The following is a 25,124-nucleotide window of genomic DNA, read 5'->3' on the forward strand; positions in this document are numbered from 1 at the left end:
ATTTCTGATTATGATGAACTTTTTACTTTACATATTTCCATCTCCATGATAAGGAAAACGTGCTCAAGAAAGGATTTACTCGAATTCTGTCTTGTTCGTCTGCTAGAGCCCATCAAACAGATGTTCATATTAGGCTGATAAAATCGGAGTTTTCATGTATTATAATAGATATTCAGCATTCGAAGACGTTTCTTGTGAACGAGTGTAGAACGACTTTGTTTTTACTTACTGGAAGTCAGTGGCGTAGCCAGAAATTCGGTTTGGTGGGGGTTTGGTGAAAATCGATCTTACTGTCCAAACGGCATAATTCCGAAACCGTAATTTTTGAAGTTATAAAATTATGCAGAATTAATTTTTCAGAAAATAGTAACAGAGTTCGTGTCTTTAGCGAATTTGTTGAGACTTGTCATGAATATTAACCCGAGAAAATTCACCATAAATACTTCTTGGACGATATACCGTCAAAATTATTTTATCAAATGATGCGCTGTTTAACGTTTGTAAAACTCATTGAAGATACTAAACCTCCGAAATTGGCGGTTTCAAAATGATGCTATCTTGACCTTAAATTACTGTTTTTGAACATTTGACCTATACATATAATTGGTCATACAACAAAAATCAAATGCCCATCAAAATCGATCAGGACCTGCTAGAGTCGAATGGAAATCGTCATTTTTCATAAATTTCTCTCTACATTCGGAAAGTGTTATCCTCGTTATTAATCATATTACGTTTTCGTCTCAACTCGACGCATTCCCAAAATAAAAACCTGTTTTAATCCACCTAGTGGTGCAATTGTGCTTTTCTCATTTGTCCAGACTACGATTCCTTGGCTGGTTATGTTCAATACAATGGTGGAAATGAATATTACATGTTCAGTACGATTTGCACATACATACAACGGATCGACAGCCACGATCTTGAGATACTATGTGATACTGAAACATCGCTTGAAACCAGCGGCGGATTATGGAGAAAGATCCGGGAGATCCGGGTCCTGCCGAAAATTTTCAACTTGTTAACAAATTTTAAACTAGTTTTAATTTTAAAGCAGCAACCCCTCACTGCATATTCTCTCCGGGCCGGTATGATTGACGATTTTTAGAGTGATTGCATAACCTTTCTATATGAGAAAGGCAAAAATGTACCAAAGTCCAAAGAAGTCAATTTTTGTCATGCATTTTAATGTTTCATGCATTTTAAAGTCATTTGGCATCCAAAATACAAATTTGATTTTGAAAATTTTTCATTTCAGTTTATATGGGAATTTGTTGTGTGATTGCACTCTTCAACTCGTAACTCCGGAACCGGAAGTCCAATCAATAGAAAATTCAATAGCAGCCGATGGGAAGGTTGTACCTTTCATTTGAGACTAACTTTGTGCAAATCGGTCCAGCCATCTCTGAGAAACAGAGGTCAAATTTTTTTCCACATATACACATACACGCATACAGACATATACATACACACAGACATTTTCCGATCTCGACGAACTGAGTCGATTGGCATATGACACTCGGCCCTCCGGGTCGGGATTAGATTGACGAATTTTAGAGTGAATGAGAAAGGCAAGAACATTTTTAGGAAATGTTGAAAGTTATGCATTTTTTTTGGTGAGCAGTTCTATGTTTCATAGACATTAAATAAATTTTAACTTCGCTTTCTATTAAATAAAGACCCTTATTACAGTACATCTCTACAAAAGCGAGCTCAATTTGAAAAGAAATCTGAGGATTATTATTGATTACAGAACTCTGGAATTTTCTATTGGAATGTTTTCAGGCAGGAATTTGATATTGATGCTATTAGACAACTATGAAATCAAGACCAATAGATCAGTTACATATCAGGACCCCATTCCGACAATTTATCAAAAGTCCTCATGATGTTTACAACAACAGGTTATCAATCTACGGATCAGATAATTGTTATTGTAATATTGAATTAAATCAGTCTGCATCAATAAATTTTCAACTTCAATCCAATATTTTTTTTTGGGTGTTGGGGGAGGGGGGGGGGGGGGGGGTTGTATGGTGTTAAACTCCAAAACCTTCTCTTGGCTATGCCGTTGCTTGGGGTTATTTATTTCGCTTTTCTTTTTTCGATATGTTTCAGATCGATCTGATGGTTATAAGTTAGAAAAATTGCAGTCAGAAGGTTCGCTCAAATGAACATTTTTACACTGATAAGTTATCAAGTTCCTTCCAGACAACTTGGAAGTGTTCGGTGATTATTTCTAGCGGTTGTAGATAGAAAAATGAAATACAAAATTCGTTTTATCGAAATAATGTTTGGCTTATTTCAATGGAATATTACTATATTGAACAATAAATAGCCAACAAAGAGTAAGCAACAAACAAAAAGCCATAACTTTTAAAGTATTCAAAATAGATATTTGAAGTCTTCAGTAAAGTTATTCGCAAAAGTAAGAGCTACAAATTTGCTGAAGGCATCATTTCGATATAATCACTTCCAAGAAAATTTGTGAAAATATCTCACTCATAGGGGGATTAATCAGCAACAGCACAATACCAAAAGAAAGGGCATATTACCTCCATTAAATTCTCCGAAGATACTATTGACCTAAAATAAGCCGTTTTGGCGTTAATAATAGATTACATGTTTTTGGTCATATTTCTGGCAATGGGAAATGATAAAAATCTTTCGTCCGCATTTAATGTTAAATATCTCTTTTGATAATAGTCCGATTTCAACAATCTATAGCTTGTTCGAAAGGTATTCGTTAAAGCTGTCTAAAAACATATAAATTATTATTCTGTCATGTCAGTTTCGGCAGATAATTCAAAAAAACTGCAAAAAACGCCATTTTTACGCATTCAAACATTCATATCTTGGAAACTAAACATCAGAATCAAAAACAAATTAATAGCGTTCATACTGTTTTTTAGTTCTTTCATTTAAATTTGGTTTGGATAAGATCGGTTCAGCCATTGCTGAGAAACACGAATGAGAATTTGTCCGTTACATACACACACACACAGACACACACACACACAGACATTGTCCCAAATCGTCGAGCTGAGTCAATTGGTATACAAGACTCGGCCCTCCGGGCCTCGGAAAAAATCTTGAAAGTTTGAGCGAATTCTATACATTTCTTTTATAAGAAATGTAAAACGATTATAGAATACAAATTGCTACTTACGTAGTAAAACAATCAGTATTTAAACTGGCATTGTCACGAATCACATTTCCACTGACAGAACGAAACACTAACGGCAACCGTACACTGGGGTACAAATGTACCCCACGCCAACTTTGACACTTGCTTCCACGAAGTCTATAAGCTAACTGGTTATACCACCTTTTCCTACTCTTACTAGGAACTCTAAATTGAATTATGGTTAGGGTCCCAGGTCGGTAAATGCCAAATTCTCGTCTTCACACGATTCCAAAGAAGGCGTGGGGTACATTCGTACCCCAGTGTAACGTTCTAGGGTTAATAATAGAGTGAAGCCCCTAATTTGGTCAGTTTTTTTATTCGATTTTGAACCTCGCATGAAAATGCGCTCGATGGGCTCTAGCAGACGAACCAACTCAAATTCATGTAAATCTTATCTTATAAATGCAAAATACACAAAAATAAATGTATGTTTTAGTTTTACACTGTATATTTATATTAATTAATCAGAACCATCTCGGGTATTAAAAATTCAGACCGATTTGTACATATTTGTCAATCAACTTCCTAAATACTCCACGTTGTCTGAGTTATACCAGAATATCGTTAAGTAGTCACCATTTTTTATCTCAAAATGGTCTAAGGCATTGATTTCTATCATGCACTCATTAGTCTAGCTCTGAAAATATGCATACTGATTCGGTCATAGAATATTCTGTTAGACCGGATGTCGTCATCTTGGTTTTCAAAATAACCACAGCATCGATATCTGGTGTCTACTCATAAATCCCGTTCCACAAATACCCATATTGATGTGGTTTTAGAAAATTCTCCATCCGCCATCTTGGTATTCGAAATGGCCTTCGACTGGGGCGATATTCGATATTTGGCGTCTACTCATCAAGCCTGTTCCAAATATACCCATATTCATTAGGTTTTAAAGAATTCTACCGCACTGAAAGTCATCATCTTGGTTTTCAAAATGGCCCCAGACATCGATATTTGGCGTCTACTCGTTAACACTGTTCCGATAACCAGAGCCGTAGCAACCTAAGGGGCAAGGGGGGGCTTTGCCCCCTCACGCTTTTTCGGTCGCACCATGCATTTCTCTCATACTTGAAATACATAGTAGAAAAAAGGAAGGAAATTAAGGAATAATTAAGTAAAAAGCAATAAAATGATCTATTTGTATAGTTTATACTGTGCTAATTATCACAACACAACGCGATCCTGCGCATGCATGTGTTGGCGGTTTACTACCCAGTAACCGGCCAGCGGGAGATATCTGGCAATTTTTCCATCTTATCTACCAAATTGTAATCCAGTGGAACAGCGACGTCGAGGCTTGTCATAGACCAGTATATCTGAGCGGTTGTGGTATAGGAATTGGTCCGATAGAACAGTGCGTTCTCAGTACAGCTTGAAACGGGCTTTTACCAGAACAGGCACAGCAGATAACGGTAGTTCGGGATAATCTTTTTCAAAAGACCATGTTGCAGCGATAATTGCTGGTGCAAAATCTTAGCAACGCTATTGTAACGCTCGGTGTAGACTGCGTTAGCTAGTACGCAGCAGCCTGACATAATGAGGTTGATGGTCTCGTGCGGTGAATGACACATCCGGAATATATCCTCGACGTCTTGGTGGCAAACATACTTCCTGCAATTCCTCGTCAGCATTATTCTGTCCTGGATGGCTATCATGTCAGACTCGATCAATAGAGTGTTTACCTCGCTTGAACCACAGGTTCGATGCAGCCCGAGCAGAAGAAAATAACTGCGGAATACTAAATTTAGGTATCAATATCAACGACTGTTTACCACAATATGATATATGAGCTCTACATAAGAGGTAAAATACCAAAAAAATATAGCACAGATATGTTCTACAAATAACTATTTGATAATAAAACGAGTTATTATAATACCTGAATAATAATAAAATATTTTTCGACCTTCCAGTAACAAAATTCACTCTATGGAGGTATTCAATAAGGTATTGATTTGGTATTTGAAAAAATCACTGGAATACATAAATAATACTAAAATAAAGTATTATACCTCATTGAGGTATTAGGCAGGTATTGAAAAATGTTTCTTCAATACCTGCTTAATACCATAATGAGGTATAATAATCAGTTAATACCAAGTTTTGGTATGAATACCAAAAAATAGTATGCTCGGGTTATTGCCCAGTTATTTTCTCCTGGTCGGGAGCCTTGTCGACGTACGGCTACTTTTACTGGGGGGAGGGGGAGGTGGGTACTAGACTGTCCAGTTTCATTTTTTTGAAAACTGCAGACTGCAAATCAATTTAAATTCGTTTTGAGAAGTTATAAAACTTTTAATGAAATGCTGTCTGAGTCAATTTTGCATGGGGCCTAACAACACATGGTGGTGAATCGTTGTTAGTTGATTCCCACGAACTTTTTTTTTGCGAAATAATAGTTGGGTTTAACTGAATAGTATGTTGGGAACTATTTTAGTACATGATATGAGTCATCTTTTGACCACAAAATTTCAGTTCAATATTTCACCACATAGAGGGCGCCAAGACTAAATTTTAAATGAAGATAGATATAATATGGACATGTCAACAAGAATTACTGGAAAAGATTTGTTCTACAGCTTTAAAGAAGACACCTAATTTCTATCTCTTTTCTCTAAGTAGTTAGCATTGGCGCCCTCTAGGTGGTGAAATGTAGAACTAAAAATTACTAGTTAAAAGATGACGCATAGTATGTTCTCAAATTCTTTCAAATATTCTATTTAGCTAACCCCAAGCAGTATTTCGCAATAAAAAGTTCATGGAAATCGACTACTGATACCATGTGCTGATAGGTCTCATGCAAAACTGACTCAGACATAACTTCATTAAAAATTTAATAACTTCTCTTAACAAATTTAATTGATTCGCAGTCTTCGACAAAGTTGTGGACAGTAAAATTATCTTTCTTATTATCATTTTCAGTGATAAACTGATTCCTACAGTGCCACTTTATCCGATTTGGCTCAAAATTGGAGCAGACACTCCCAGTGGAACTAGGAATCGACTAAGGGGTAGCCCGAAGGGGGTTACTTTTATCTTGTTGCTCTAGTGGGCACCGTGCTTTCTGCTTCCACTCGGTAGTCTTCTCCTCCGCAGTCTGCAAAATTGCAGTTAAGGTTGTGGTTCGCTTACGCTAGGTGAAGTGCGCTGTAGTAGCGGTCCACAGTACAAACTGCTTGAAGGGTATATTCGGCTTTTCAGTCAATAAATAATATCGAACACTACTTTTTTATAATGCCCAGACGTTTCGACCGTTAGTTTCGGCATTCTTCAGTGGAAATTTCAGGTAGCGTTTTTGTTCATCGCTTCATACAAGCAATCTATCGTCGGAAATATTTGCTTCTAATGTTTTAGCGCTGGGAATATATTGCGCATTTGCTTCATTAATTTGCAGCTAATCGAAAAAACAACGGAAAATTTTGGAGCACTGTTAACTTTTGGACACAATGGAAAACTGCTTGATATAGTCCATGTCGGTTTGCACTTTCCACAAAGTATTCGTAATCGTAGCACTTGCGCTACGCATAGTGCCTGGATATCGACTATTCCTTGTCCTTTGGCAATGTTAATCTTTCCAGCGCCGACTAAGGATGACGCATTCACGCTTGTCTAAACGCCTTCTCTCAAGATATTCCAGGTCAGTGCGGCTTCATTTAATGATGCCGAAACTATAGGTCAACGCAGGGACAGCAAACGCGTTAATTGCTGTGACCTTATTTCCTGAGTTCAGAAAAGAACTGTGCCCCGAATCATCACGCCTTCGTCGATCTCGCAGTCTCCAGTGTCGAATGATCGCCCTTGTAGTGGCTGATCAGATCAGAATTGCTCTAAGACAAACGTCATGCTGATGTCACTAATCCTTTCGACTAGTTTGAAGACTACACCCAGTCGTTCCGTCAAGTCATCATAGATCTTAAAGTCGTCCATGTGGAAGGTATGGGTAATCTCTTCCGGCGAGCTTTCTTCATACCTTATCTGATAGCCACGCCCGTTTCGATTGAGTTTCCTACTGAACGTTCTAGACTGCAACACGTCTTTGCTACTTCTGAACTGCAGAGTCGTCGTCTTCCTCTCTATCGCCTGCCGCAGGAACCTCACGGTTACAGGATTAACTTTATAATCTCTAATACCTTGATGAGGAACGAGTGCGGTATGGGGTCGTATACATTCTTATAATCGATTTAGGCCACACTAAGGTTCCGTTGGTTACACACTACTTGTTCAACAATGATTGCATCGAGCTTTTATTCTCAGGTGATACGATCCTCGAAATCGAGCATCCATGTTGGTTCTAGAAACGCCAGATAACAAACATAACAATCCAAGCAAACATGCATGTTTGCTTGGATTTCAGTATGTAAACAAAGTTGTTCGCTGTCATTTTTCCCTCGCAGCTTGCTTCACGCTTACCTCACTCCTCACCTAGTTATTGCCAAAGACGAATCACCTTAGAATTCTAAGCTCCTTGGTCTGTACTTTGATGGGTTGGACGTGTTGCTGTCCTTGGGAAGGAGAATTGTAATACCACGGGTGATTGAATCCTGTAATAAGCGTGATTCCCGTACACACTTAATTTTTTCTGCCGGATCTCAGATTTTTTCACATCTTTTGACGAAATCTCAACAACTGAGATCTCAGTAAACAATTTTTTTGCTGAGATCTCAGTAAAAGTGACGTTTCATAGCTGAGACTCGGAAAATATTTCACTGAAAATCAGCTAACAAATCTCACTTTACTGAGATATCAGTTTCTAAATTTACTGACTACACGGCTATTGGGAAATTGCCGAACCGAATTTAGTGTGTAACGCCCTGTTGAAAGTGCAGCCATCGTGGGATGTACAACGGTCAGCTTTATGTACCAAAAGTCGTCATCGCGTCAATATCTTAACCTGCTCATTCCTCCTCGCGCCTTAGACGCGGTTGCCCTCCGTGATGTTGAAGGGGGGTCTCCCGAATATTGGCCCAAAAGCTAGTGACATCGCCGGTATCCGGTAAGACACTCTATTGCTGTTCTAGTGTGTCGAGTTCCTCAGCTGGTGAGCTCCCTACACGCGAGGCTCAGTAAGTACAATGATCGCAGCACATGACAATTTCGCCGATCTTTTGCCGACTCTGTATGCCAATAGCCAATAGCCTTTCAATAGCGGCACGTGTGCTGGAGATCCCGGTTATATTGAGGCGCCTCTACGTGTAAGTCGGTATCCTAAACATCTTCCGGACACCACTGCAGCACAGAATACTATTACCTGCAGATCTTCCAGGCTCCGCCCAAATTCCAGGTACATCGGAAGAACGTTAGCATTCATGATCTGAACTCCACAGGTCAACTTAAAACAATACTGTACCAAATCGCGTAGTAGCTACTGATCAAAGGGGGGGGGGGGGGGGTTTCTTGCAATGATTCTCTTTCTTTTCCTTTTTATTAACGACTAAGAGCGAGTAAATTATTTTGCTGTAGCGAGCGCAACGTTGAAGAAATAATGTATAGAAAAGCGTGGAATACGGTAATATGAGCAAGATTAGAATGTCCTAAAGACTTAACCCTTTGTCTTCTACGGCAGGAGTCAAGACCGTTTCGCTTGAGTCTACATTCTGCTTCTGCCGTAGTCGTAGTGTGCATTGTCTCGAGAACAAAGGAAATTATTCTTGTCATCATGAGTAAAGTTGACGAAAAAGCTCTACTCCGACCCAACGCTGCGGTCGTTGACTTTAAATTTTGTTCAAAGCGACCGAGTTTTAGAGAAGTCGAATACGTTCTGAAGGTAAAAATGCAACTTATGCTTGCGGAAGTCTTGTACCTTCAGTATCATCATCTTCGCAATGCAGTGTTAATATCATTGAACACGTTAGCACAAGCCGAGCGTTTCGTTTTGAAGAACAACTTAAAACGTTGGAGTTAAGATTCCCGTATATATTTAGAATGGTTATATAGATGTATGGTTATATGACCTATCACCTCGTACTCCTCCTGAGCCAATTGCAAAATGCATGTCGCAATACGGAGAAGTAGAATCCGTTACGCCTGATACTTGGAGAAACTTCTTCCCGGATACTCCTAACGGCGTTTTTGAAGTGAGGATGCGGGTCGAAAGGCCCATACCCTCCTACTTGACAATAAAATTCAAAGCTCACGGAACTACAATTAAACAAACTACGCTATGCACCCATGAGGGGCAAACTCCTACATGCAAGTATTGTAATCAGACAGCACATCATGGACAACCTTGCGCAGAAGATGCAGAAGAAGACGCATCTCAACCGATTGCAAACTCATCTACAGCAAACCAACCCAAAACAGAGTTTTCAATACCAATGCCAGAACCACAAGCGGTGGCCAAATTTGTGGCAGCAGTTGCACAGACCATAATGACAACCACAAAAGAAGCATCCAGCACCGCAAAATCAACTGTAAGCAACATAGGCAAGGATAACAATGACAGTGACGGATTTACACTGGTTAACAATAAGTGCAAGAAACAGGGAAAAACATCTGATCGCGGACACCAAGACGGCTTCGACCTGGACGTGAAAAACAAAAAAGAATTAAATGACCCCCAAGATGCAGATTGCCATCAAACCCCGCGAAAGAAGGTCTCCGCTCGCAATAAAAAGTTGCGCGCACGAGATCCAATATTATAATAATATTTGTTTATATTTTTATTTTTACATTTGTAAACATATAAAAGAGCTACCGCTATGGGCCGTGTCAAATAAACGAATAACAAAAAAAATATACTTCTTGGAAACATGTGATCTTTGGCGACATAAAGCTTTTGTTTCGGAAGCTGTTTAAAGTCAAATTTTCATTACCCTTTCAGATGCATTTTTTGGAATTTGTTCAGATCCTGATCATACATCTCTCTGACCCGCGATTTTGACCATAACGTTTTGCTTTACGGCCAGCTCGATTGTTTGATAGCCCTATATTTGAAGAAAACGACGACACAATGGCACCTTCAGGACAGCAGACAAACATTACATGAAATCTGTTGTACTGCACATATAACTGTTTGGTCATTGTTTATCATCATACTCGGGTTTTCATTTCTTTTGTGCAGAATAAATTCCTTCTTTTTCCCATCCATTTTCAAAATGTTTGCACATTATTGTAAGCAAATTGCAGTCAAAAATTTCCAGAACCGACCGCAAAGAGCTCATAACGATTCTACATTCACAGAGTTTCAAATGTTTCTAACTTAGATTTTTTTTAAATTTTTAGAATATATGTTGGGAAAATTTTGTTAAAAAATCAGAGTGGATCTCAACGTACGAGCTATTTCAATTTTAATAGGACGCCTGCTATAAACCTTGTTTTAATACCAATTGAATTAATCATTTGCAATAAAACGTTTATAATTTTTAGTCAAAGCAAAAAATGAAATTGATTACCATCAGTCTTGTATTTTTAAGTCGGTAACCAAATCTTTGCTTCAGTTACCACTTCCTCTCTCCCTCCGCCTTATCCTGTTATCAATAGAGATTCCTGATTTCAACGAACTTGTGCCAACTAAGATAACATGGCTTTCTTAAACAAAATGAGATATGCAGTAAGTTTGACATGTTTCTCATATGTTCTCAACATTATAATACTTATTAATTTTTTTTTAAATTCTAGAAGATAAGGGGGCTGTAGCCCCCCTAGCCCCCCTTGCGCACGCCAATGTTGATATCTTATATGTTGACGATAACCTGAAATTAAATTATCATTTAAATGTGAAGTTAGTATTAAAATATTATTTCGTTTTTCTGTGAATGCTTTCTGCGTTTGTATCGCTAAGGGACCTGCTATAGTGAAACCTTTCATATCACTCATTGTATCCTGATCGATTGCGTAAAATTGGGCTTGACTATCTGGAAAATAAAAACATTGACCGTGTGTTGTTTAGGTTAACAAAATCAATGATGAAATGGGCTCCCTGACGATTAGTAAAGGAAAAATAATAATGTTTGCATTCAAGGATGATAAATTTGACACTCTTATTGTGAGGAAGGTGTGCCCCCCTTTGTCAGGCGGCTGCAGCCGCCTATGGTCATCATGCCCGTTCCAAAAATACCCATATTGATTAGGTTTTACAGAATTCTACCGAACCGAAAGTCGTCATCTTGGTTTTCAAATTGGCCTCAGACATCGATATGTGGTGTCTACTCGTTAATACCGTTCTGAAAATAACCATATTACTAGAGTGCGGACCAAAAGGAAACCTCAAGATCCGACGATCACTTTTCCCAACATCTTCATAATCCGTTCAAAAAAAACTTGTTCAAATATCGTCTAAGACTTTTGCCTTCAAAGGACTTACGACATTTTTGATAAAACTCTGAAATCACCCCTTTTTTCTAAAATCGTCTAAGTATTTTTCATTGAATGTGATGCGTTTTTTTACACGGATTTCGCAATTAACGCGGTTTTTCTTTTAAACGGTACGTAGGTATCCCTCGTGTAAAAAAGACCTTAGTGTATTCGAACCTACCGAAACGTTCTATATAATGCCTTCGTCAAGTTGGCAACACTCGTGGTGCATAAGCCACGACAGCCCACGTCGCGCTGACAGAAACATCCCCCTTCTGGAACTGATTGAATCTAGTTACCACACTGTTTGACAAGAAGTGCGTTTCCGTTAGCCTTTTGCTTTGAGTGGGTCTACTGCATGGCCTGGGTGGACAACTCCATAAATTAAAAGCAAAGTGACCATCGTTTAGCGGTCATTAAACGGTCTCATGTGGGACGTTGAAGAGGATCATCTTTTCTTCCGGATCCTATTCACGACGCATTGTCTTCGGAGGGAACTCTCCCACACTACCGGACCGGACAGAATAAAGGAAGGATGCGTCCGATGCCGTCCAGCTGTGTTTCAACCCGGGACTCCTTTTGATTCCAATTTTCATCTTTCATCCACTCATAACGGTACTCCAGAAGGCGATGAGACGAGGTGTGTTTGAAGAGTGAAGTGTAACCCTCCGAGTCCGGTGAGTGCGGTTTCGGCTGTTCACCCCCTTCAGCGACGACGGACAGAGCATCACCGGCGGCGCAGAGATGAGTTGAAAACCGATATATGAGCTTGTTGAACCCCTCAGCTCAGCTATTGCATTGTGCAACGAAACGTTCCGGCTGGTCGTTCGGTCGGGAGGTACAATGTCCCTGATGGTTGTTATTAAGCCATAATTTAACATTGGGAAATCAAACATTGTTCGGCGTGGTTGCCTTCGGAATGAGATTTCCCGAGTGTTCTTTGGCTTTATTGTTTAACAGAGGGGGTGGAAACATGAGCGATATTTATGATATCTTTCCCTTTTACGAGTAAATATTGTGCGGCTAACCAAAATATTTTAGGGCGATAGCTTTGGTTTGCGCTGTGGTCAATCCGAATGCCATTTGCGATGGTATGTTATGAATTTTAAATTAATATTTGATTTTTGAGATGAATAGTTCCTGCTGGCATACTAAGTTTGATTATTTTGTTGCGCATAAAAAATCAATGTCCGTTAGATTTTGAATCCTGTTTTTGAAACCTCAGTCCCAGTTAAAAGAATGCGTATCTCCGCTTCCAGTGTTTTCTACAACCGTCTAGAGTTGGACAGCTGCGTTTCTTCACAACCCCATTTTCGGACTCATTTCGCGCCAGAATAAAAACCGTTATACATTTCGACCGGTAGCCAAAATCTGTCACCGATAACAAATCTCCGAATTAGCCATGCCACATAAATATCAAAATTTGCGACAGTTTTTTTTTCGTTAAACCGACCGCGCTCAAGTAAAAGAAATACCCCGCCGTAGAATGTAAATCGGATTCTACGAACTGTCCAAGAAAATTACCGCAAAAAAAACTATTCAAAATCGCACAAAAACTGCAACAAAAGCATCACTCCAAGTGTAACTATCACAACAATGAAATTCAATTATCTCCGAACATAAACATTCAATTTACATAAAAAGGAGCGCAAATCAAGATCCCGTTTTCGGACCCTAGAGCACGATTCATCCCAAATCCAGATTTGTCACATTGTCCCGATTAGTTGTTAATAAATATTCACTTCTTTGCCGTTACAAAAAAACTCAAAGTAGAGCATAAAAGAAAAGAAAAATCATAAAAATTAGACCGATCGTCAAAACCAATAATCCCCTCACTCTGCGTTTCTCAAGAGCCAAGACAAACAGCCAAGTACTGAAAGGACCCCTACAGAAAAAAAACCTCCAACAACTGTAAAGACGAGGATGAGCAACCGACAGTTGGACTGGACCTTTCTTTCCATTCCTCTCCCACTGCCGCCGTGCTGTGCATGGCAGTATGTATTTTCTTCCCGCTCGAAGAAGGGACAGTAAAAGCCGGCAAATGTGCCGAAATTAAAAAAGAAACGCAATCTAATTCACTATTTCACGCCCTAAGTAGATTTCCTGCCGCACGCATGCAGCAGCAATCGAAGAAATATGCTGCAAGAAAACGGGTACCCCGAGAATGGCCGGCGCTAGGCCGGGGAAGGAAGTACATATAACTGTCGGAGTGCCACCCGGAGCCACGGGAAGAGAATGGAAACACTTTGACCTTTGACACTTTCTGCTTCAGTTGATTATTGGATTTTATTGTTGGAAACATTGAATTTTTTGTGCTGTTCTGATTTTTTTGTTGTTGCGGAAACGTTCATTCCTGCGTTGAACAAAAGGTGCAATGTTCAACGGAATTTGGTAACAAATATGACTTTGGTTGATTGAATTGAGGCGGGTAAATATCTCCGGGGATCAAGTTTTGTCAAGAAAGTGGGCACTTGGATAGTATGGAGCGCACATTGGAATCCCGCGTTTGTCGGAATTTGGAACAATGCTGAGCGATGATTTCAGGAATTAGAGAATTTCAGGAATTAGAGAATCACGTTTTGCGAGTTCGCGGTAGTCCTTTAAGGCGATACACGAAAAAAATCCGTTCCGAAATTCATGAAAAAAGTTCACGATTTTGCGAACTGAATGATTTACGAAAATCGTGATCAAGCTTCTGAAATAATGAGTAATAGACCTGGTATTCATGAAACTATTTGTGAGGCTAAAAAACAAAGCGCCTTGAATTTGGGTGAGTTACTGTGATTGTTACCTACATTTGTTTAGTTTTTTTTTTTTTTTTCCATACGTTTATTTGACACGGCATTTGCAAAAGCTTTTTACGCCAGTTTCTTTTTTTACATAGCACGTTACAAAAATCCTTAAGACTAATTTTAACTATACTAGTACTTTGTCTAAAACTAACACTGAAATCACTTTATTGTTTGCTTTTTTCCTTACATTATTGTATTTCATACTGATCTAGTATTTTCGGGTGTATTTATTTACTTTTTTTCTGTTATTGTCTAAATTTAAAAACTAAATATTCTAGGACACTTTAATTGGTGAATGATTAGCCTTGGATGAGAGTATGAGGAGACGAATTTAATTAAATTTTGACAGACGCTGTTTTTAGAAAATGATAGATAAGTTCCATGTATAGAGGATCGCGATACGCCAGGATGTCTCTAACAGGAACATGGATTGGTCTTCCTCGGACTTGTAAAGAATCTACTAATTGTGATCTGGCTTCACGATATTCAGTGCAGGACCAAACAACATGCTCAATGTCATCGTAACCTTCTCCACAAGCACAATGATTACCCTCAGCGAGCCCAATACGACGGAGATGCGCATCTAAAGTATAATGATTGGACATGAGCCTTGACATCACACGGATGTAGTCCCGACTTACATCCAATCCTTTGAACCATGCCTTCGTTGATACCTTAGGGATAATTGAGTGTAGCCATCGTCCCATATCTCCATTGTCCCAAGATGTTTGCCAACTAGCAAGTGTCCTCTGTCGAGAAGCGCTATAAAATTCATTGTAAGCGATGGGTCTTTCATATATTTCACCATCTAGTGCACCAATCTTGGCTAAATTATCAGCTTTCTCATTGCCCGCAATAGAGCAATGGGCGGGGAGCCACACTAGGGTAAATTTATAACATTTTCTTGTCAGGTTACTCAGAGATTCTCGTATCTTCCCCAAAAAGAATGGATCGTGATTATCAATCCTCTTTGAGCGTAGAGCTGCAATTGTGCTGAGACTATCAGTGAGGATAAAGTAATGGTTCGGGGGTAAAGTATTAATTATTTGAAAACTATAGTGAACTGCTGCTAGTTCCGCTATATAAACAGAGGCGGGTTCTGCAAGTTTGAGAGAAATTGAAAAATTATTGTTGAAAATACCGAAACCAGTGGCCTCACTGATTCGTGACCCATCAGTGTAAAACATTTTAAGGCAGTCTATGTGTTGATATTTACTTGTGAATATTTTAGGGATCTCCCGCGAGCGTAGATGATCCGGAATTCCACGAATCTCTGCTTGCATGGACGTGTCGAAGAATAAAGTGGATTCAGGAGTATCTAGTATATTGACGTATGTGGGAACATACCTAGCAGGCGTTATTTCTTGTGACATGTGATTGAAATACACTGTCATGAATCTGGTTTGGGGTTGAAGCTCGACAAGTCTTTCAAAATTTTCAATTACCAGTGGGTTCATAACCTCACATCGGATAAGTAAGCGAGAAGAGAGATCCCAGAATCGGTCTTTTAAAGGAAGAACTCCCGCTAGTACTTCAAGACTCATCGTATGGGTCGACTGCATGCAACCTAAGGCAATTCGTAAACATCGATACTGTATCCGTTCCAGTTTAATAATGTGAGTGTTCGCAGCTGAACGGAAACAGATGCACCCATATTCCATTACTGAAAGTATTGTTGTTTGATACAATCTTATCATGTCACTTGGATGAGAACCCCACCATAATCCAGTTATTGTTCGCAGAAAATTTATCCTTTGTTGGCATTTCGTTATTAGATACCTAATGTGGCCTCCCCATGTGCCTTTAGAATCGAACCAAATTCCAAGGTATTTAAAAGTCAGGACTTGGGCTATCGTTCTACCAACCAACTGAAGCTGAAGCTGAGCTGGATCACGCTTCCTTGAAAAAACAACCAACTCTGTTTTCTCCGTAGAGAAATCGATGCCTAACTTCAAAGCCCAACTTGATAAATTATCCAAACTATCTTGCAGTGGTTGTTGTAAATTTAAGGCTTTTGGTCCTGTAACAGAAACCACGCCATCATCTGCAAGTTGTCTTAGAGTGCATGGGCTGACAATACAATTATCAATATCATTCACGTAAAAATTGTAGAGAAGGGGGCTTAAACAAGAACCTTGTGGGAGGCCCATGTAACTTATTCTGAGTGTCGCCAAATCGCCATATGAAAAATGCATGTGCTTTTCTGACAATAAATTGTATAAATAATTATTTAATATTGGTGAAAGACCACATTGATGTAGCTTCTCCGAGAGAACATCAATGGAGACTGAGTCGAATGCTCCTTTTATGTCTAAGAACACAGACGCCATTTGTTCTTTTTTTGCGTAAGCAAGTTGGATTTCTGACGAAAGTAGCGCCAGACAATCATTCGTTCCCTTTCCCCTCCGAAAACCAAACTGGGTATCTGATAGCAAGCCGTTCGCCTCAACCCAATTGTCGAGACGTCGTAGGATAATTTTTTCCAACAATTTCCTGATGCAGGATAGCATTGCAATCGGTCGATACGAGTTATGATCGGAGGCTGGTTTTCCCGGTTTTGGAATAGCGATAACTCTCACTTGTCTCCAGTCGTGCGGAACAATGTTCTGCTCAAGAAGCTTATTGAATAAATTCAACAAGCGTCTTTTTGCTAGGTCAGGCAGATTCTTCACCAAGTTGAATTTAATTCTGTCTAGTCCCGGAGCATTATTGTTGCATGAGAGGAGTGCAATTGAGAATTCCATCATTGTCAAAGGCGAATCTATGAAATTGTTACTTGTGGGAGCATCGCGAGTGATTTTCTGCGCAGGAGCAGAATCGGGACAAATTTTCTTGGCAAAATTAAATATCCAACGATTCGAAAAATCTTCGCTTTCATTAGTCACGTTTCGATTCCTCATTCTTCTGGCTGTGCTCCAAAGAGTACTCATTGATGTTTCTCTTGACAAGTCATTAACGAAGTGTCTCCAATAACTAGATTTTTTGGCACGACGTATACTGTCAAATTTGTTTTGCAAAATGAAATAATTTTCAAAGTTCTCACGTATACCCCCTTTCTGTTTCATAATTTCTTTGTAGGCAACTTGTTTAGCTTCATATGCATCAGAGCACTCTTTGTCCCACCAAGGATTAGGGGGCCGTCTATTTATTGTCATTCCAGGATTGCATTTCGTTTGGGCTTGTTCTGCTGCTTCAATAATTAAACCCGCTAAGAATTCATATTCTTCGGTAGGGGGTAGCTCTTCTGTCGAAGCAAGAGAAGTGGAAATTAATGTTTCGTATGTTTTCCAATCAATATTTCGTGTTAAGTCATAAGGAACATTGATTGAATTCGTAAGGCCTAATTCACTGTTAATTGAAACAACGATTGGCAAATGATCGCTACCGTGAGGATCAGGTACAACCTTCCACGTGCAATCTAACCGAAGTGATGTCGAGCACAGAGATAGATCTAATGCACTTGGACGTGCAGGAGGTCTGGGGATGCGTGTTGATTCGCCAGTATTTAAAACTGTCATATTAAATTCGTCACAAACATTGTATATCAAAGAGGATCGATTATCATTGTAGAGGGAACCCCACAATACACCGTGCGAGTTGAAGTCTCCCAGTATCAGACGCGGAGCAGCCATGGATTCCACTACCTCAAAAATTTGACGTTGTCCAATTTGAACTTTGGGAGGTATATACATAGAAGCGATAGACATGTCTTTGCCTTTAATGTTCGTTTGGACAGCTACACCCTCAATGCCCGCAAACAAGGGGATGTTAATTCTATAGAAAGAATAGCACTTTTTAATTCCTAGAAGCACTCCTCCATACGGGGTGTCTCGGTCTAGGCGAATAATGTTGAAATCATTTAAGTTGAAATTAATGTTTGAGGTAAGCCATGTTTCACATAGAGCAAAAGCATCGCATTTTAAATTATGCAGTAAAATTTTTAAGGAATCAATTTTAGGTATGATACTTCTGCAATTCCACTGTAAAACAGTGATGGAATCTTTCATTGGAGGAGGTGAATTATCCATTGAAAGATACAATCGCTGCAAGGATGGGCCATTGAGCAATCAGCTGCTCTAAAAATGTTCTAATTGTTGGGAGGAAAGCTGAAAGTATACTCTTTAGTGGTTCAGAAATATTGAATGCTTTAAAAATCCAATCAACAATTTCAGAAAATTTCAATAATCCTACCCCCGGCTGAGGCTCAGAGGAAGTCGAAATTTTATTATTTCCAGTAATGGTGTTCTGTTTGGATTGTACGTTCCCAAAACCGGGCGGAATTGATTTCGGTTTTGAATCGGAATTTTTCGGTTTTGGGCGCAGTTTATCTATTGGTGGAGAAATTTTAAGGCCCTTTCTTGGCAGCTTGGGAAAAGAAGACTGTTTTCTTTTTCTGGAATTTCCGGGTAAAACAAATGATGTACCTTCGCACGCTCCGTCAGAGTCAGACTGTTCCGAAAATAGAGATGCGTAAGTGTTTTCTAAGAAGACGGGTTTAGGGGTAGCATTTTTCAACATTTCTGCATAGGAGCGCTTAGACCTCTCCTTCAAGGATCGTTTAATTTTATCCTCACGCAATTTATAAATGGGGCATGCAGGGAGCTCATGTGAGTTTTCTCCGCACATTAAGCATTTTTCTGAATTTTCATTGCATGTATCCTCTTGATGAGAACCCCCACATTTGCCACACCGTGCCTTATTGGAACAGTAAGTGGCTGTGTGGCCAAGCTGTTTGCAATTAAGGCAATTCATTACACGAGGGATAAAAAGGCGAACGGGGAGACGAATCTTATCGATAATGACATAGTTGGGCAGCGCAGACCCAGCGAAAGTCACTCGAAATGAGTCAGACAGTCGATAAACTTTTTTATCTCCTTCGTGTGATACTGAATGCAATTGCTTGCATTCAAGTATTTTTACGTCTTTAAGTATGGTGTCTTTGAAACGACCAACCCCATGCTTAACTAAGTCATCAACAGTCAAACTCGATTCTGTGATGACCCCATCAATTTCAATTTCCTTTGAAGGAATATACGCTCTATACTCACGCGTAAAAAGCTCGCAAGAAGCAATTGCATTGGCTTGTTTGAGACAACCAACGACAATGCGTATTTTATCTTTATTGACTTTGACGATCTCTTTTACATCCGAGAATCGCGAAGTCAAATCTTTAGAAATTTGAATAATATTTAGCGCCTTTACTTTACGCCTAATAAATACAATCCATGGTCCCGTTGACGACTCTGGGTAAATTTTAATTCTAGTCGGATTTACATTTTCAGCATAAGGCTTAGGGGGAGGGTCTGTTACTCGTTCTCCCATCTCTTCATCCATTTTACCTAGCAAGAAAAACTATCACAAAAAGGAATGAAAAATATACCTGTTATACCTGTAGAACACACCTCATGTGTTACGTTGTAAACTCGGTGCCCGTTGTTTGACAATGTGACACCTGCTGTTCTTCTTCGTCGCGTTGCTTCTTCAGTAGAGAAATAGTCCTACCTGCAACACTTCAAAACTCTCTCCGATTAAGCTGCTCGTCGGTATCACCACCACAAGCGCGCTCTCTCCGTTTCCACCACCTCGGTAGACAAATGTGGCTACCTGTGGCTTGCTGCGAAAATCCCACTGTCGATGCGGCACTTTTCGGTGCCACTTGTTTTCCTTATTCGTCGTACCACTTCTGCGGTAGACAAATAGAGCAAATGGGTCTACCTGTGACGCTTCCCTCTCGTCGATTAGAATTGCCCGACGACACCAATACACTATATTTTTTTCTGTGTGTACAGGCACGATCACTGTCGATTTCTGCCACCGCGGTAGGCAAATTCGTCTACCCGCGGTTTGCTGTGAAAACACCACTTGTTGAGGATGCCGTTGACCACGCCTCCGACGTATCAACTGTCGACTCACACTTAACAAACTGGTCTCTCTCTCTCTCCCACAATAACGCATACAGCGTCTCGCACTCCGTCACTCTCTCGAGAACAAAACCTTCCACCTGGAGGCACAACCGTCTTGGTCGGTTGCAAAAACTGTTATGACAATTTAATATTTGGTTTTAAAAAAGTTTCGGTCACAACGGCTATATGCACATTATGTATCCTCAAGAAGTTGAAAAATTTGTCTTCGCACGTTTTTATTGAACGAGCATTCGAATTTAATAAATTTAAAATCATTTGTTTAGTTTTTGTTATGATTCTGGTTCATAATTTGTGACGGCACAGTTGACAGTCCTACGAGGTTCATGATTTCAGGAGTTTATTCGCGATTTTCGTAATTTCTCTTCACGTCATCGTAATATTTTAGTCATTAGTAGTGTAATTCATGTTCATGATTTCAGAATCATAGTCACGATTTTTGATACTTTAATCACGAGTAATGTGATTTATGTTCATTATTTCATTTTAGGTCACACTTTTCGTAATTTCTGTTCGCGTTATCGTGATATTTTAGTCACGAGTAGAGTGATTTATGTTCATGATTTCAGGATCTTCGCCACGGTTTTTTGTAATATTTACATGCACGGTATCGTGATATTTCATACTAGAGCTTACTTTGGAATTTGATAGGTAGAATTATGTGTCTCATGTTTATGATATCAACAGTTTTATCATGGTATTCGTGATTTCACTTCGCCTTATCGCCTTATATGTCATTTTTTGGTTACTTACTGATTATTTACTCGGACTAATGTGACAATAATTACTGGATCAAAAAAGTGTGACTGATTTGTGATGTCTTGTTCTAAGAGCTATATCACGAACAAGATTTTTAACACCATTTTTGGTATTTTTGGGGCTCAGCGCAGTTTGCGTTTTCTGTACACATATCACACTGAACCTTATCAAATAAATATCGATGTTTGTGGTCCTAACAGCTTTCTTATAACTACTGTTCGTACCTATTTCTCTTCGCGATCAGCTGGACATATATGACATTGAACAAAAACGATTCCACGAATAATACTTAAAATTTTGTGAAATAGTTCGCGGGAAAATTTCATTACTATGTTGTATGAAATTGAAAATGATTAGGGATATCTTCTAAATACCACAAATGGTTGATCATATACTAGGAATCATTAACTAATTCATGAATTCATGGGTAATCGTTCATGACTTTTTGAACTTTTCACGAGCACGAATGCCATGTCGCGACTAATATACTATTATCATGAACCAGTTCACGAATACATGAATATTTGATGATTTTGCGAACGATTTCACGAGCACACTATTATACTATTATACTAGGAATCAATAATAGGAAAAATTTCGCCAAAATATGAATAATATTCGATGATTTTGTGAACTATTTCACAAGCATGGGTGTTTAATCGTAACTACTATATTAGGAATCATGAATTAGTCCACAAAAATTTATTTGATTAATGGATAAAATTCCGAGTTTCGTGAAATAGTTCACGAGAAAACTGTTTTGCTTTTGTGAACCAATGTTCCTAAATTTATGGATAAAGCATGAGTCAACCTTCGGTTTTATGAATAATCTAGTCTGGTCTAATCTAGTCTACACATACACAGCCAATACATGTAGGGATCCTGGAAAATTGCAGACGTTCACCAACTATTTTTCTTGTCAATATTAATGTTTGTGGTACATAGGGTATGTGACACAAATATTAAACCGGCCAGGCCAACTGTGCAGTGTACAAAGTGAAGATGATTCAAAATTGCACGGCAATTAAATTATTCATTTAATGAAGAATTTAATCAACAAATTATTTCAAACCTTCAATAAGGAAGAAACGTGGACAACCGTACCAACAATTTCAATTTGATGGGGATTTGATAAATCGTTGGAAGTGACTTGGCTAATAGGGTTAATGTCACTCCTTTGGTCCTAGGTTCCTGGGAAGGGACAGAAGTATTTAGACCTGCCCTGGCTAATGAGCCAAGGTTATAGCGCCTTTACTCGCTCTCTGAAACGATAGAGAAAATTGGCAAAATTGCGGTTAATTAGTAGTAATATAAACAATACACGCCTAAAAATTACATACCAACGGACAACTCTACTTCGACAAAAATCCATACAGGACTTATATGCCCTAATGTGCAGTACAGGATCATGAAAACAGAAACCTCCCGCGATCGTTGAGCGTTGACAGAAAATACAAATAACTGTACCGTATATTTCATAATCGGCCAAACCGATACTGAAAATCGACTGAGAAGTCATTGCAATTTCAATTTGGTTCAAAACAACAATGGTGATTCCTCAAACAAACACACAAACACGAAAGATACAAACGATAAGAAACCATAGCCAGTAACATTAGGAAAATCTTCCGGAACTTTCCAAAACCGCGGCGAACGACTTGGGGCTGTGTACCACGTTGAATATATTGAATACATCATCCTTATACCAACTCTAGCTCATAGAAAACCATCTGTTTCGACGTATCGTTTCTCCCGTTTTAGCTGGAGCACCGCGTGTAGGTCTTCATTCGCCGGCTAGTCCTCAGAAAAACCACGATATTCTTCGGTGTAGGTGAAAGGTCATCTTCGAACAACCAATTCATCTCTTTTCGCGTTTCTGTAATGCAACGTTGCAGTATTCTTATGCCGTGCAGAGCTCTTATATATTGCAGTGATGGCCCTTTAATTAGCACACCGCATCTTAAGCGTATTATCCCCTTAATAATTCACACGCCTCCGCTCAAAACTCAATTTCATTATAGTACTCATGATGCACGTGTTATTGCCGTCCATATGTATTGGATTTTTCCCTCACTTCATCGATTTTCTGTACGTAAACTAGTTCACAACTTTATGAACATTATTCATATACCCAAAGGTAGACTCATGATTTTTTCATAAATAAAGGGGTTATATACAAAGTTGGAATTCAAAAAATCAAAAAAAATTGTTAAATATTCTGAAAGTACATACTTTTAAAAATATCTGTTCATCCAGATTGGAGCACTAGATTTAGCGCGTTTGCAGCGCGCTGATTCTTCCGCGAATGAACTTAACACAAAAGTTTTAACGCAATTATTTCGGAATGAAGTTGAACAGTACCGTTGTGGTGATATCTCAAAAACTATTCATCCGATTTTCAAAATTTTTTGATACAATATAGATAAAATGAAACAAAACGAGAAGACTGAAAAGTGACATTTAAAATAATAGTAAATGATTAATAATATGCAAATAGTCAAAAACCTACCAATATCCAAAATAAAAAAATCCAGAGTGAAGAAACAACATAAAATGATCAAAATTAAGTTAAATAATTTGAAATTGTAAAGTTCATAAAAAGTTGGAACAATTAGCATCATAAAACAGATTGAATAAATGAAACAATCTTCAAATTAGACGAAGCCAATGAAAAAGAAAATCAGAATAAAAATGAAGAAATAGAAAAATATTGCAATATGGTAAAAATAATGAAAAAACGGGTAAACGACAAAATGAAAAATAAAATATCCTAATATTGAAAAAAAAAAGAAAATTGACTAGAACCAACATAGAACGTTGGTAGAACGTAGAAATAACAATACAAAATGTTTAAAATGCAAAAAATAGTAACAAAATAAAAAGTGGCATTCCCTGGAAAACGGGAAAATTGTTGAAAATATTGGAAAACAAAAGAAATGATTAAGAACGACCATGAAATTAATAATTAAAAATAAAAAAGCATTGGAAATTGAAAAAAATGACGGATTAAATTTTTTAAATAAACTAATATAGAACGGAATAAGCGCAATTGAATAGAAATAAAAATACATAAATGGAACTGTTGAACGGAATTGATTGGAGAAAGCATAGAAAAGAGGAACAAGTGGAAATAGCCCAAGAACAGACAAAAGTAATATTGTTGGCGATAAAAAGGCGAAGTTTCCAATTCTGTCAATATATTCGCGAAGATTACAAAATTCCTGCGATAGTACATAAAAGGCATCAGTTTGAGGTTATCTGATATTAAATGCATACCTACTGTAGTACTTTCTTCGCTATCGCGCAACAATATAACGTTTTAACTGTATGTATATATATAGAGCCGTAGAAACCCTAATAAATAAGCCTTTTAATAATTTTGCTTTAGGTTAAGTGCTATTTCCCATTTCTCACCTAATGTTCAGTAAGTTGAAATCTTACATATGCTCTTCGATCACTTATTTTGTAGCAATTCCTGTGATTAATAGTGTGTATTTAGGTTTAATTCGATAGATATTAAGTTCACTGTATAATTCTCTTACCGTTTAGTTAGGTAGAATAAACAATTTAGGTAGAAATATGTGAATAATATAATTTTAAGTAGGAGTAATAAATTTAACGGTAATCAATATTTTGTCTCCACGTTCTTCCTCCCAATATATGTTCGTTTTGACCTTCTTTTAGGCTGCCGATTCCTTCGTTGATCCATGGGTGCAGCCAACGCTCACCTCGGTCGCTTCAACCAGGGGTATGCAGGGTGACACAGACATTAGCTTGCTGGTAGACTTGCGTCGTTAACAAATATCATAGAAAACATGTAAATCAAAATTGTTTAAATAGGTATAAATGAACGAAATGGGAAAAATGGGAATATTATAATAACGAAAAAGAAGAGAAAACTAACAAATGAATTGGTTTAATAATAAATAAATTCATATAAAGTAAAGCATAAAATTAGATGAAATAGAAAACCGAAAACATACACAAAACACTAAAAGATCAAAATAAAATAATAGGAAAAATGTTCAAATGATAATTGATAAAAGAGAAAAAATAATATTCAAATTTGTTCAAATGGGCAAAATAGGGAAATGCTAAAAGAAATGGACCACAGCAATAAAGAAAAATTGAAGAATATTGAAAAATCCAATGAAAAAAAGCATGAAT

This window comes from Topomyia yanbarensis, chromosome 2 (genome assembly GCF_030247195.1).
Source record: "Topomyia yanbarensis strain Yona2022 chromosome 2, ASM3024719v1, whole genome shotgun sequence".
Lineage (NCBI taxonomy): Eukaryota > Metazoa > Arthropoda > Insecta > Diptera > Culicidae > Topomyia > Topomyia yanbarensis.